The sequence below is a fragment of the Littorina saxatilis genome, linkage group LG8 (assembly GCF_037325665.1).
Source record: "Littorina saxatilis isolate snail1 linkage group LG8, US_GU_Lsax_2.0, whole genome shotgun sequence".
Lineage (NCBI taxonomy): Eukaryota > Metazoa > Mollusca > Gastropoda > Littorinimorpha > Littorinidae > Littorina > Littorina saxatilis.
The window spans coordinates 2,143,158-2,159,004 of record NC_090252.1 but is presented as its reverse complement, the minus strand read 5'-3'; the positions used below and the strand labels follow the sequence as shown (position 1 = coordinate 2,159,004).

The following is a 15,847-nucleotide window of genomic DNA, read 5'->3' as shown; positions in this document are numbered from 1 at the left end:
GTTCACAGTCCTCAACCCAACACAACAATTACACGTGTTACACTGATCTTGTCACAGCACTGTGTTGTGTAGTTGTAACGCTACAGTTCACAGTCCTCATCCCAACACAACAACACGTGTTACACTGATCTTGTTACAGCACTGTGCTGTGTAGTTGTAACGCTACAGTTCACAGTCCTCAGCCCAACACAACAACACGTGTTACACTGATCTTTTTACAGCACTGTGCTGTGTAGTTGTAACGCTACAGTTCACAGTCCTCAACCCAACACAACAACACGTGTTACACTGATCTTGTTACAGTACTGTCGGTCACAGACTCCAAACTCGGCTGTTCACTATCTGGCACTCCCGTTTATGCTTTGATTACAAAACAAACGTCATTTAGTGATTAAAATGTTAAACTGTAATGAAAAAAAGCAAGTTGTAATACAGACAGAGATACTGAGAACAAATCGCTGTACAGTACTAGGACGGAATGCAACACAGACAGAGATACTGAGAACAAATCGCTGTACAGTACTAGGACGGAATGCAACACAGACAGAGATACTGAGAACAAATCGCTGTACAGTGCTAGGACGGAATGCAACACAGACAGAGATACTGAGAACAAATCGCTGTACAGTACTAAGACGGAACGCAACACAGACAGAGATACTGAGAACAAATCGCTGTACAGTACTAGGACGGAATGCAACACAGACAGAGATACTGAGAACAAATCGCTGTACAGTGCTAGGACGGAATGCAACACAGACAGAGATACTGAGAACAAATCGCTGTACAGTGCTAGGACGGAATGCAACACAGACAGAGATACTGAGAACAAATCGCTGTACAGTGCTAGGACGGAATGCACCACAGACAGAGATACTGAGAACAAATCGTTGTACAGTACTAAGACGGAATGCAACACAGACAGAGATACTGAGAACAAATCGTTGTACAGTGCTAGGACGGAATGCAACACAGACAGAGATACTGAGAACAAATCGCTGTACAGTGCTAGGACGGAATGCAACACAGACAGAGATACTGAGAACAAATCGCTGTACAGTGCTAGGACGGAATGCAACACAGACAGAGATACTGAGAACAAATCGCTGTACAGTGCTAGGACGGAATGCACCACAGACAGAGATACTGAGAACAAATCGCTGTACAGTGCTAGGACGGAATGCAACACAGACAGAGATACTGAGAACAAATCGCTGTACAGTACTAGGACGGAATGCAACACAGACAGAGATACTGAGAACAAATCGCTGTACAGTACTAGGACGGAATGCAACACAGACAGAGATACTGAGAACAAATCGCTGTACAGTGCTAGGACGGAATGCAACACAGACAGAGATACTGAGAACAAATCGCTGTACAGTGCTAGGACGGAATGCAACACAGACAGAGATACTGAGAACAAATCGCTGTACAGTGCTAGGACGGAATGCAACACAGACAGAGATACTGAGAACAAATCGCTGTACAGTGCTAGGACGGAATGCAACACAGACAGAGATACTGAGAACAAATCGCTGTACAGTACTAAGACGGAATGCAACACTGTCACGATCGGGTGACAGAGACCAAGAAAGCGTCACTCAGTGGAGTGCCTGTTCTGGGTCAATGTATGATAGAAAGCGCCTGTGCGTGATATTGGACACAGCAGAGTTTTTGCTGACAGTGCTCCCGAGCACGGATGTTTTGAAACGCACGAGCTTCACAGTGCAGGTTTCTGCTGTCATAGGGCTGACGGTTTTTTTCGCTGACAGCGCGCACGGGATTTTCAGGGATTGAGTTTCTCGTGTCTTTTTCCTGCTTGGGGAGGCAAAACTGTGTATAGCTGGACTGGTTTGGTGACAAGGTCAGTCACGTGTATTTGGCTAGGTGGTCTGTCAGAGACTCAAGGACGACACACTTGACACCCAGCGGCAGAAGGGGAAGGACCTAACACACAGTTACTAGAGTATGATGGTTTTTCACCGAGTATCATATTCGGCACTCTAGGGGAACTTCCACAAGTTATTCCTTTCCTCTGCCACGTATTTTGCTGAGGACAAGTCGTCACATTTCCTTCGTCGGCGATGGCTTTCGCATAAGGATTCGACAAGGGGTTCTGGACGTTTTGGGTCACTGTTGACGAACAGAGACTGTTCCAGGGAGGAGGCGGACTTTGCTTCCATTGAGAGTTACAATCATAGGCTTTTGAGGTAATAAATCATTATTTAACGCTGTTGATGAGTCTGTGTTGTGGAATGAAATACTCTCTGTTGTTCTTTCCAGGTTAGCGCATAATTTACTCTCTGTGACGCTAAAATACTAATCTGTATATGGTTTTTGCAGATAGGGAGAGAAGGACGGAAAATGGCTGTTTTGTTGTTGTAAAAAGTCAGTTTTGTGCAGGCCCACGTGCTCGATGAGATATTTAAAGATGACATGTTTTAAGGTGGTGGGTGAGGGGTAGCTGACATGTTTAGTGCACCGATGCTTTCTGTTTGCAGCCTTCCTTCGTTCGTTCGTTTCGTTCGTTCGTTACGTTCCCGTAACATCGGCACGGCTGACTCTGGCGGGAACTGTTGAGGCTACGCTAACCAGGAGACCGGCTAACCAGGAGACCGGCTAACCAGCGGACCGGCTAACCAGCGAACCGGCTAACCAGCGGACCGGCTAACCAGCGAACCGACTAACCAGCATACCGGCTAAGCAGCAGCAGCAGAGATAAAGCTAAGTGCACCATGTCGTACGCACCCCGTTGACCACCGTTGTCTTTTCGTATCTATGATTTCATTGGAGTAGTGACAACGTGGGGTGTGTGACACCTGCACGAACTAGAGCTTTTCGAACAGAACATTCTCATTTCGACTGTATTTACACGGGTTCAGCGTGTTACTATAATTTTCTACATAGTACTGGCATTTTGTCAGTGAACACTGGTTTTTTACGTGTTGAGAACGTAAAAGGAACATATTTTGAGTGAAGGCTCGAGGGAGGTGGAGAGTTTATACATAAACAGGCGTCTGAAACTTATACTTTTGTTGACTCTATTTAATTGTATGCCTGCGAGAGTGGATCGTGGTGTGGTTAGTTAATTAGTAGTAATTAACCGGTTCATAATCACCTTGAGTGATATATTGAAACGTGACACGTGGGGGCCAAGCCGGGATTTACTCAGTTAATTTCCAACTGATAAAGACCCACCAATTAAGGAGAACTAAGAGCAGATAATCTCGTCAGTGCTCGACTTGTTTTCTGCTTGGTGCTACCCTTTTTTGTATAGTTTTGATCATATACCACACCTTAAGCGATTCACATCTTGCAGGAAATGTAAATTGTAATTTGTGAGTTATTGTATGCGCTAACTGTGATTATCTCCCTTTCCTTTGTTTGTGAATCTTTGTTGTTGTACGTTCAGAGTTTTCCGTTGCAGAGAGCTGAGCGGGGTTAGCGGATTTGTTATTCGTTTTACTCAGTTTTCTCTACATTGTTGTTTCGCATTCTGTAACAGGTTACATTTCTACCGTCTTGTTTTACTTGGATTTTTCTCCATATTTTGACTTTGTTGGAATTTTGGGGGGGAAGGGTCCGAGGACTTCTGTCCTAACCAAGGCTGTGGGAAACACTCTGTTTCACCGCAAAAAGCAGCCGATAAAGTAGGCCACGGCTGTGGGAAACACTTTGTTTCACCGCAAAAAGCAGCCATAAAGTAGGCTACGCGTTTTGTTCTACACCGTTTGGATTTTTCTTCTGCATTTTCCGGTTGCTGGATTTTTGTATCCATTTCATCACCGCGTGTTCTAGCTATAGCTGCGTTAGACTTACTTTGGTAATAAAGCTTTGCTAAAACTAACCATGGCCACAGGGGGATCTCCGACGAGGAGAATAACTTTCGAGACTCCTGGTAGTGAGCAACCGACTGAGCGAGACGCACGCGTTAGAGCCCGAAGCGTTCTAAAACGCTTAGAAGTGGAACGGAAGGAAGAATTTGAGCGACTGACAAGAAAAGAAGAACGTGACAGACAGGACAAGAAGGACGAACTTGACAGACAAGAAAGGGAACGACAGGCTGAACGAGACAGACAGGAAAGGAAAGAAGAACGTGACAGACAGGAAAGGAAAGACGAACGAGATAGACAGGAAAAGAAAGACGAACTTGACAGACAAGAAAGAGAACGAGACAGACAGGAAAAGAGAGACGAACGTGACAGACTAGACCGGAAAGAGCAGGCGGATCGCGAACACCAGCTAGAGCTAGCTAGGCTACAGGCCGAGAAGGGTACGCTTACTCAGGCTAGCGCGCCGACGTTTGTTGCCGACCGTACGAGACTGCCGACGTTCGACGATGACAAGGACGAGCTCGACGACTTTTTACGCCGGTTTGAGCGCATTGCATCAGACCAGAAGTGGGAAGAGGCCACGTGGGCTAGCCGCCTTAGCACCTGCTTGAAAGGACGCGCATTGCAGCTCTACAACGCTTTGGATGACGACGAGGCGAGAGACTATCAGGCACTTAAGAAGGCGTTACTCCAGCGCTTCAACCTGACTGCGGAAGCCTACAGACGACGTCTGCGTAACAGCAAGAGACTGAGCGGCGAGCTGAGCCATCAGTTTGTGGCACGCCTTAATCTCTACCTGCGGCGCTGGGTGGAGATGGCCGAAAAGGACTGGACCGTCAACGACCTTGCCGACCTCATAGTCATGGAACAACTGATGTCCAGCCTGCGACCTGAGGTGGTGACCTTCGTGCAGGAGCACCAGCCCAAGACTACTCAGGAGGCAGCCGACTGGATCAGAGTGCACGAGGACGCCCAGGCGATCTCCGGCAAATCTTCAGGCTCACGGCCAGGAAAAACGGGAAATTCGGGTTCTTCAGGACCCAAGGACGGGAAGGACGATCAGGGACACAAGGGATCGAGTTCCAGAACTGACATCCAGTGTTACTACTGCAACAAGCGGGGCCACGTGAAGAAGGACTGCCACAAGAGACAGGCTGACCAGAAGGGCGTTCACTTCGTTGGCAGTGAGGAGTTCAGGGACGTCACGAGCTCATGCACCATCCCACAACTCTGCGTTCCGTGCTCCAGGAAACATTTCCAGCCCCACTGCAACGTCTACGTTAACGGAGTGAAGGGCGAAGGTCTGCGGGACACAGGGGCAGACATGATAGTGGTTCGGGCGAGTCTAGTTCCAGCTATGGCCTACACAGGAGACAGCATCAGGGTGAGAATGGCCGAGGCATCTCACGCTTACGACTTGAACACGGCAGTGATCAAGGTCGTAACCCCGTTGTTCACGGGGACCATTGTGGCCGTCGTCATGGACGATCCTCCATGCGACCTGCTCATTGGAAACCGGGTTCAGTTTGTGGACGGCGTCACCAGGGAGGTTCCCGTTTATCGGTCTCCCGACGTCATTTCAGTGCTCACGCGGGCACAGGCGGAGCGAGAGGACAAACCTCTCAAACCCCTACCTGCTGCACGAGCTGCCCTGGGGAACGTGACCCCCGCGCTTCTCGCGAAGGCTCAGGATTCTGACCCGACCTTAGCTACTCCTCGGGAGCACGCGAAGTCGGGGAAGGTGAAGCTGAGCGGGAAGCATGGGAGGTCAAAGTTCCTCAGGGACAAGAAGTTGCTCTACCGTGAGTTCAGCAACCAAGAAGGTACATTCAAACAGGTTGTCGTGCCTCGCGAGTTTCGCGAGGGTGTCATGGCAACGGCACACGACTCGATTCTGGGAGGTCATCTTGGTACCAAGAAGACCACGGATCGTGTCTGGCGCCACTTTTACTGGCCAGGCATCTGCACGGATGTCCGACGTTTCTGTGCGTCCTGCGATAAGTGCCAGAAGGTGGTTGCCAAAGGAAGGGTGAGGAAGGTCCCCTTGGAGAAGATGCCGCTCATCGACGAACCCTTTCGTCGGGTGGCAGTGGACATCATCGGGCCCATCTTGCCTGCGTCTGAGGACGGAAACAGATACATTTTGACCATGGTGGACTACGCTACTCGATACCCAGAGGCGATCCCTCTGAAATCGATTGAAGCCACGCGAGTAGCTGAGGCTCTGGTTACTATGTGGTCCCGGCTGGGAATTCCATCAGAGGTACTCACCGACAGAGGCACGCAGTTCACGGGAGGAGTGATGGCGGAGGCAGCACGACTGCTATCACTGGAGCAGCACTTCACCACTCCTTACCATGCTCAGTGCAACGGACTGGTGGAAAGGTTCAATGGCACCTTGAAGACCATGCTGAGGAAACTAGCTCAGGAGAAGCCACGCACGTGGGACAGGTACATCCCAGCATTGCTTTTTGCATACCGCGAGGTTCCTCAGGAGAGCTTGGGCTTTTCCCCATTTGAGTTGTTGTACGGCAGACAGGTACGCGGTCCCATGGCTATCCTGCGTCAGGCTTGGACGGACGAAGAAGCCGACGAGGAGGTGCAGACGACAGCGACCTACATCGTAGAACTCAGGAACAGGATTGAAGAGACCTGCAAATTGGCTCAAGAGAACCTGGGAAGAGCAGCACAGCGTTACGCGCGAGGATTCGACCGCAAGGCACGACCGCGCAGCTTCAAGATCGGAGAACGGGTGTTGCTACTTCTACCTGTCAAACACAACAAGCTACAACTGCAGTGGCAAGGACCTTTTGAGGTGACAGCGAGGGTGGGCCAGAACGACTACAGGATCATGATGCACGGGAAAGCACGCCTGTACCACGCCAACCTGCTGCGCGCCTACATAGAGAGGACAGCCTACGGGGAGAAGAACAAAGACCAGAAGAACAAAGACAAGAAGACAGAGAAGGTTGCAGTCATCAGGGGTGAAACGAGGGGTTGCTCGTTCTTGAGGACGACCTTTCTGTCTGGAAACAGACCATCAACCTCTGCAATATCTTCAGGTTGCAAGGTTGGCAAACGCCAGACTTATGCGCTGGGCGTTGATTCTCCAACCGTACCAATTCACGGTACGCGTCATTCCGGGCGCCAACAATGTTGGAGCTGACTTTCTCTCTCGGGCTGTAGAGGAGAACATGACTGTGAGCGAAACCGAGGTTTCGTCTTGAAGAGGGGAGGTGTGTCACGATCGGGTGACAGAGACCAAGAAAGCGTCACTCAGTGGAGTGCCTGTTCTGGGTCAATGTATGATAGAAAGCGCCTGTGCGTGATATTGGACACAGCAGAGTTTTTGCTGACAGTGCTCCCGAGCACGGATGTTTTGAAACGCACGAGCTTCACAGTGCAGGTTTCTGCTGTCATAGGGCTGACGGTTTTTTTCGCTGACAGCGCGCACGGGATTTTCAGGGATTGAGTTTCTCGTGTCTTTTTCCTGCTTGGGGAGGCAAAACTGTGTATAGCTGGACTGGTTTGGTGACAAGGTCAGTCACGTGTATTTGGCTAGGTGGTCTGTCAGAGACTCAAGGACGACACACTTGACACCCAGCGGCAGAAGGGGAAGGACCTAACACACAGTTACTAGAGTATGATGGTTTTTCACCGAGTATCATATTCGGCACTCTAGGGGAACTTCCACAAGTTATTCCTTTCCTCTGCCACGTATTTTGCTGAGGACAAGTCGTCACATTTCCTTCGTCGGCGATGGCTTTCGCATAAGGATTCGACAAGGGGTTCTGGACGTTTTGGGTCACTGTTGACGAACAGAGACTGTTCCAGGGAGGAGGCGGACTTTGCTTCCATTGAGAGTTACAATCATAGGCTTTTGAGGTAATAAATCATTATTTAACGCTGTTGATGAGTCTGTGTTGTGGAATGAAATACTCTCTGTTGTTCTTTCCAGGTTAGCGCATAATTTACTCTCTGTGACGCTAAAATACTAATCTGTATATGGTTTTTGCAGATAGGGAGAGAAGGACGGAAAATGGCTGTTTTGTTGTTGTAAAAAGTCAGTTTTGTGCAGGCCCACGTGCTCGATGAGATATTTAAAGATGACATGTTTTAAGGTGGTGGGTGAGGGGTAGCTGACATGTTTAGTGCACCGATGCTTTCTGTTTGCAGCCTTCCTTCGTTCGTTCGTTTCGTTCGTTCGTTACGTTCCCGTAACATCGGCACGGCTGACTCTGGCGGGAACTGTTGAGGCTACGCTAACCAGGAGACCGGCTAACCAGGAGACCGGCTAACCAGCGGACCGGCTAACCAGCGAACCGGCTAACCAGCGGACCGGCTAACCAGCGAACCGACTAACCAGCATACCGGCTAAGCAGCAGCAGCAGAGATAAAGCTAAGTGCACCATGTCGTACGCACCCCGTTGACCACCGTTGTCTTTTCGTATCTATGATTTCATTGGAGTAGTGACAACGTGGGGTGTGTGACACCTGCACGAACTAGAGCTTTTCGAACAGAACATTCTCATTTCGACTGTATTTACACGGGTTCAGCGTGTTACTATAATTTTCTACATAGTACTGGCATTTTGTCAGTGAACACTGGTTTTTTACGTGTTGAGAACGTAAAAGGAACATATTTTGAGTGAAGGCTCGAGGGAGGTGGAGAGTTTATACATAAACAGGCGTCTGAAACTTATACTTTTGTTGACTCTATTTAATTGTATGCCTGCGAGAGTGGATCGTGGTGTGGTTAGTTAATTAGTAGTAATTAACCGGTTCATAATCACCTTGAGTGATATATTGAAACGTGACAAACACAGACAGAGATACTGAGAACAAATCGCTGTACAGTGCTAGGACGGAATGCAACACAGACAGAGATACTGAGAACAAATCGCTGTACAGTGCTAAGACGGAATGCAACACAGACAGAGATACTGAGAACAAATCGCTGTACAGTGCTAGGACGGAATGCAACACAGACAGAGATACTGAGAACAAATCGCTGTACAGTACTAAGACGGAATGCAACACAGAACTAAACACAAGGTGTGCACCAACGACGCAAGGAAAAACTTCCTGGTTCAAATATTCCAACTCCTCATGTATGCGTGGTGTCGACGCAACGACAGCGACCACGTGACACACTCTGTATACCCGGGGTGCATAACTCAATAAATTACACTGGGGTGGGCCATGTGGAATGGTAGCACATTCCTGCCAACATGTCATTAGAAAAAGTGTTGTCTTTTGGAATAGTCAAACTGCGAATATGCTTAGGTGGAAAATCTAAATTTCTATCAATAAATACATTTAGAATTCAGATACAAAGTACGGGTAATTGGACAAGAGTAACACACGTGACAAGAGTAACACACGTGACAAGAGTAACACACGTGACAAGAGTAACACACGTGACAAGAGTAACACACGTGAACAGAAAAGTGAAGCAGGTTTATGGAGCTTGATATCTTGAAGCAAGAGGTTATCGTGTATACCGACATTCACAGGTCATGGGTCATTGTCTTCACCAACATTCACAGGTCATGGGTCATTGTCTTCACCAACATTCACAGGTCATGGGTCATTGTCTTCACCAACATTCACAGGTCATGGGTCATTGTCTTCACCAACATTCACAGGTCATGGGTCATTGTCTTCACCGACATTCACAGCTCATGGGTCAATGTCTTCACCAACATTCACAGGTCATGGGTCATTGTCTTCACCAACATTCACAGGTCATGGGTCATTGTCTTCACCAACATTCACAGGTCATGGGTCATTGTCTTCACCAACATTCACAGGTCATGGGTCATTGTCTTCACCAACATTCACAGGTCATGGGTCATTGTCTTCACCAACATTTACAGCTCAAGGGTCATTGTCTCCACCAACATTCACAGGTCATGGGTCATTGTCTTCACCAACATTCACAGGTCATGGGTCATTGTCTTCACCAACAAGGATACAAGCATAATTATACATGATGCTGCCCCAATAATCTATTGACATTCTGTCAAGGTTTGACTAGCTTACAACAAGGATACAAGCATAATTATACATGATGCCACCCCAATAGTCTGATGACATTTTGTCAAGGTGTGACTAGCTTGCAGGGAAAGGTGATGAAAATACCCACAACACTATTCCTCCCACACCATGCCAAGCACCCTGTAGGGTACAGGGAGGGTGGGTGGGAAAACACCCACAACACTATTTCTCCCACACCATGCCAAGCACCCTGTAGGGTACAGGGAGGGAGGGTGGGGAAACACCCACAACACTATTTCTCCCACACCATGCCAAGCACCCTATAGGGTAAAGGGAGGGAGGGTGGGGGAAACACCCACAACACTATTTCTCTCACACCATGCCAAGCACCCTGTAGGGTACAGGGAGGGAGGGTGGGGGAAACACCCACAACACTATTGCTCCCACACCATGCCTAGCACCCTGTAGGGTACAGGGAGGGAGGGTGGGGGAAACACCCACAACACTATGTCTCTCACACCATGCCAAGCACCCTGTAGGGTACAGGGAGGGAGGGTGGGGGAAACACCCACAACACTATGTCTCTCACACCATGCCAAGCACCCTGTAGGGTACAGGGAGGGAGGGTGGGGAAAACACCCACAGCACTATGTCTCTCACACCATGCCAAGCACCCTGTAGGGTACAGGGAGGGAGGGTGGGGAAAACACCCACAACACTATGTCTCCCACACCATGCCAAGCACCCTGTAGGGTACAGGGTGGGAGGGTGGGGGAAACACCCACAGCACTATGTCTCCCACACCATGCCAAGCACCCTGTAGGGTACAATGAGGGAGGGTGGGGAAAAACACACAACACTATGTCTCCCACACCATGCCAAGCACCCTGTAGGGTACAGGGAGGGAGGGTGGGGAAAACACCCACAACACTATGTCTCTCACACCATGCCAAGCACCCTGTAGGGTACAGGGAGGGAGGGTGGGGGAAACACCCACAACACTATGTCTCTCACACCATGCCAAGCACCCTGTAGGGTACAGGGAGGGAGGGTGGGGAAAACATCCACAACACTATGTCTCTCACACCATGCCAAGCACCCTGTAGGGTACAGGGAGGGAGGGTGGGGGAAACACCCACAACACTATGTCTCTCACACCATGCCAAGCACCCTGTAGGGTACAGGGAGGGAGGGTGGGGGAAACACCCACAACACTATGTCTCTCACACCATGCCAAGCACCCTGTAGGGTACAGGGAGGGAGGGTGGGGAAAACACCCACAACACTATGTCTCTCACACCATGCCAAGCACCCTGTAGGGTACAAGGAGGGAGGGTGGGAGAAACACCCACAACACTATGTCTCCCACACCATGCCAAGCACCCTGTAGGGTACAGGGAGGGAGGGTGGGGGAAACACCCACAACACTATGTCTCCCACACCATGCCAAGCACCCTGTAGGGTACAGGGCGGGAGGGTGGGGAAAACACCCACAACACTATGTCTCCCACACCATGCCAAGCACCCTGTAGGGTACAGGGAGGGAGGGTGGGGGAAACACCCACAACACTATGTCTCTCACACCATGCCAAGCACCCTGTAGGGTACAGGGAGGGAGGGAGGGGAAACACCCACAGCACTATGTCTCTCACACCATGCTAAGCACCCTGTAGGGTACAGGGAGGGAGGGTGGGGGAAACACCCACAACACTATGTCTCTCACACCATGCCAAGCACCCTGTAGGGTACAGGGAGGGAGGGTGGGGGAAACACCCACAACACTATGTCTCTCACACCATGCCAAGCACCCTGTAGGGTACAGGGAGGGAGGGAGGGGGAAACACCCACAACACTATGTCTCCCACACCATGCCAAGCACCCTGTAGGGTACAGGGAGGGAGGGTGGGGAAACACCCACAACACTATTTCTCCCACACCATGCCAAGCACCCTGTAGTGTACAGGGAGGGAGGGTGGGGGAAACACCCACAACACTATTTCTCCCACACCATGCCTAGCACCCTGTAGGGTACAGGGAGGGAGGGTGGGGAAAACACCCACAACACTATGTCTCCCACACCATGCCAAGCACCCTGTAGGGTACAGGGAGGGAGGGTGGGGGAAACACCCACAACACTATGTCTCTCACACCATGCCAAGCACCCTGTAGGGTACAGGGAGGGAGGGTGGGGGAAACACCCACAACACTATGTCTCTCACACCATGCCAAGCACCCTGTAGGGTACAGGGAGGGAGGGTGGGGAAAACACCCACAACACTATGTCTCTCACACCATGCCAAGCACCCTGTAGGGTACAGGGAGGGAGGGTGGGGGAAACACCCACAACACTATGTCTCTCACACCATGCCAAGCACCCTGTAGGGTACAGGGAGGGAGGGTGGGGAAAACACCCACAACACTATGTCTCTCACACCATGCCAAGCACCCTGTAGGGTACAGGGAGGGAGGGTGGGGAAAACACCCACAACACTATGTCTCTCACACCATGCCAAGCACCCTGTAGGGTACAGGGAGGGAGGGTGGGGAAAACACCCACAACACTATGTCTCTCACACCATGCCAAGCACCCTGTAGGGTACAGGGAGGGAGGGTGGGGGAAACACCCACAACACTATGTCTCCCACACCATGCCAAGCACCCTGTATGGTACAGGGAGGGAGGGTGGGGAAAACACCCACAACACTATTTCTCTCACACCATGCCAAGCACCCTGTGGGGTACAGGGAGGGAGGGTGGGGAAACACCCACAACACTATTTCTCCCACACCATGCCAAGCACCCTGTAGGGTACAGGGCGGGAGGGTGTGGAAAACACCCACAACACTATTTCTCTCACACCATGCCAAGCACCCTGTAGGGTACAGGGAGGGAGGGTGGGGGAAACACCCACAACACTATTTCTCCCACACCATGCCAAGCACCCTGTAGGGTACAGGGAGGGAGGGTGGGAAAACACCCACAGCACTATGTCTCTCACACCATGCCAAGCACCCTGTAGGGTACAGGGAGGGAGGGTGGGGGAAACACCCACAACACTATTTCTCTCACACCATGCCAAGCACCCTGTAGGGTACAGGGAGGGAGGGTGGGAAAACACCCACAGCACTATGTCTCTCACACCATGCCAAGCACCCTGTAGGGTACAGGGAGGGAGGGTGGGGGAAACACCCACAACACTATATCTCTAACACCATGCCAAGCACCCTGTAGGGTACAGGGAGGGAGGGTGGGGGAAACACCCACAACACTATGTCTCTCACACCATGCCAAGCACCCTGTAGGGTACAGGGAGGGAGGGTGGGGAAAACACCCACAACACTATGTCTCTCACACCATGCCAAGCACCCTGTAGGGTAAAGGGAGGGAGGGTGGGGAAACACCCACAACCCTATGTCTCCCACACCATGCCAAGCACCCTGTAGGGTACAGGGAGGGACGGTGGGGAAACACCCACAACACTATTTCTCCCACACCATGCCAAGCACCCTGTAGGGTAAAGGGAGGGAGGGTGGGGGAAACACCCACAACACTATTTCTCTCACACCATGCCAAGCACCCTGTAGGGTACAGGGAGGGAGGGTGGGGGAAACACCCACAACACTATTTCTCCCACACCATGCCTAGCACCCTGTAGGGTACAGGGAGGGAGGGTGGGGAAAACACCCACAACACTATGTCTCCCACACCATGCCAAGCACCCTGTAGGGTTCAGGGTGGGAGGGTGGGGGAAACACCCACAGCACTATGTCTCCCACACCATGCCAAGCACCCTGTAGGGTACAGGGAGGGAGGGTGGGGAAAACACCCACAACACTATGTCTCCCACACCATGCCAAGCACCCTGCAGGGTACAGGGAGGGAGGGTGGGAAAAACACCCACAACACTATGTCTCTCACTCCATGCCAAGCACCCTGTAGGGTACAGGGAGGGAGGGTGGGGAAAACACCCACAACACTATTTCTCTCACACCATGCCAAGCACCCTGTAGGGTACAGGGAGGGAGGGTGGGAAAACACCCACAGCACTATGTCTCTCACACCATGCCAAGCACCCTGTAGGGTACAGGGAGGGAGGGTGGGGAAAACACCCACAACACTATGTCTCTCACACCATGCCAAGCACCCTGTATGGTACAGGGAGGGAGGGAGGGGGAAACACCCACAACACTATGTCTCCCACACCATGCCAAGCACCCTGTAGGGTACAGGGAGGGAGGGTGGGGAAAACACCCACAACACTATGTCTCTCACACCATGCCAAGCACCCTGTATGGTACAGGGAGGGAGGGAGGGGGAAACACCCACAACACTATGTCTCCCACACCATGCCAAGCACCCTGTAGGGTACAGGGAGGGAGGGTGGGGGAAACACCCACAACACTATTTCTCTCACACCATGCCAAGCACCCTGTAGGGTACAGGGAGGGAGGGTGGGAAAACACCCACAGCACTATGTCTCTCACACCATGCCAAGCACCCTGTAGGGTACAGGGAGGGAGGGTGGGGGAAACACCCACAACACTATGTCTCTCACACCATGCCAAGCACCCTGTAGGGTACAGGGAGGGAGGGTGGGGGAAACACCCACAACACTATGTCTCTCACACCATGCCAAGCATCCTGTAGGGTACAGGGAGGGAGGGTGGGGAAAACACCCACAACACTATGTCTCTCACACCATGCCAAGCACCCTGTAGGGTACAGGCAGGGGGGTGGGGAAAACACCCACAACACTATGTCTCTCACACCATGCCAAGCACCCTGTAGGGTACAGGGAGGGAGGGTGGGGAAACACCCACAACACTATGTCTCCCACACCATGCCAAGCACCCTGTAGGGTACAGGGAGGGACGGTGGGGAAACACCCACAACACTATTTCTCCCACACCATGCCAAGCACCCTGTAGGGTAAAGGGAGGGAGGGTGGGGGAAACACCCACAACACTATTTCTCTCACACCATGCCAAGCACCCTGTAGGGTACAGGGAGGGAGGGTGGGGGAAACACCCACAACACTATTTCTCCCACACCATGCCTAGCACCCTGTAGGGTACAGGGAGGGAGGGTGGGGAAAACACCCACAACACTATGTCTCCCACACCATGCCAAGCACCCTGTAGGGTTCAGGGTGGGAGGGTGGGGGAAACACCCACAGCACTATGTCTCCCACACCATGCCAAGCACCCTGTAGGGTACAGGGAGGGAGGGTGGGGAAAACACCCACAACACTATGTCTCCCACACCATGCCAAGCACCCTGCAGGGTACAGGGAGGGAGGGTGGGAAAAACACCCACAACACTATGTCTCTCACTCCATGCCAAGCACCCTGTAGGGTACAGGGAGGGAGGGTGGGGGAAACACCTACAACACTATGTCTCCCACACCCTGCCAAGCACCCTGTATGGTACAGGGAGGGAGGGAGGGAGGGTGGGAGGGTGGGGAAAACACCCACAACACTATGTCTCTCACACCATGCCAAGCACCCTGTAGGGTACAGGGAGGGAGGGTGGGGGAAACACCCACAACACTATTTCTCTCACACCATGCCAAGCACCCTGTAGGGTACAGGGAGGGAGGGTGGGAAAACACCCACAGCACTATGTCTCTCACACCATGCCAAGCACCCTGTAGGGTACAGGGAGGGAGGGTGGGGGAAACACCCACAACACTATGTCTCTCACACCATGCCAGGCACCCTGTAGGGTACAGGGAGGGAGGGTGGGGGAAACACCCACAACACTATGTCTCTCACACCATGCCAAGCATCCTGTAGGGTACAGGGAGGGAGGGTGGGAAAACACCCACAACACTATGTCTCTCACACCATGCCAAGCACCCTGTAGGGTACAGGCAGGGGGGTGGGGAAAACACCCACAACACTATGTCTCTCACACCATGCCAAGCACCCTGTAGGGTACAGGGAGGGAGGGTGGGGAAAACACCCACAACACTATGTCTCTCACACCATGCCAAGCACCCTGTAGGGTAC

At 51.6% G+C, this 15,847-nt stretch overlaps 1 long non-coding RNA gene across 1 annotated transcript in view; it reads right to left on the bottom strand.

The window, feature by feature from the left end:
* The window catches only part of LOC138972528 (uncharacterized), a 183,022-nt gene that overhangs the window by 33,670 nt on the left and 133,505 nt on the right, over positions 1-15,847 (bottom strand). Inside the window, exon 2 of the long non-coding RNA XR_011457656.1 lies at positions 1-360. This exon is cut by the window's left edge and continues 637 nt beyond it. This is a non-coding gene — a long non-coding RNA (uncharacterized lncRNA). The remainder of the gene's footprint in view (positions 361-15,847) is intronic.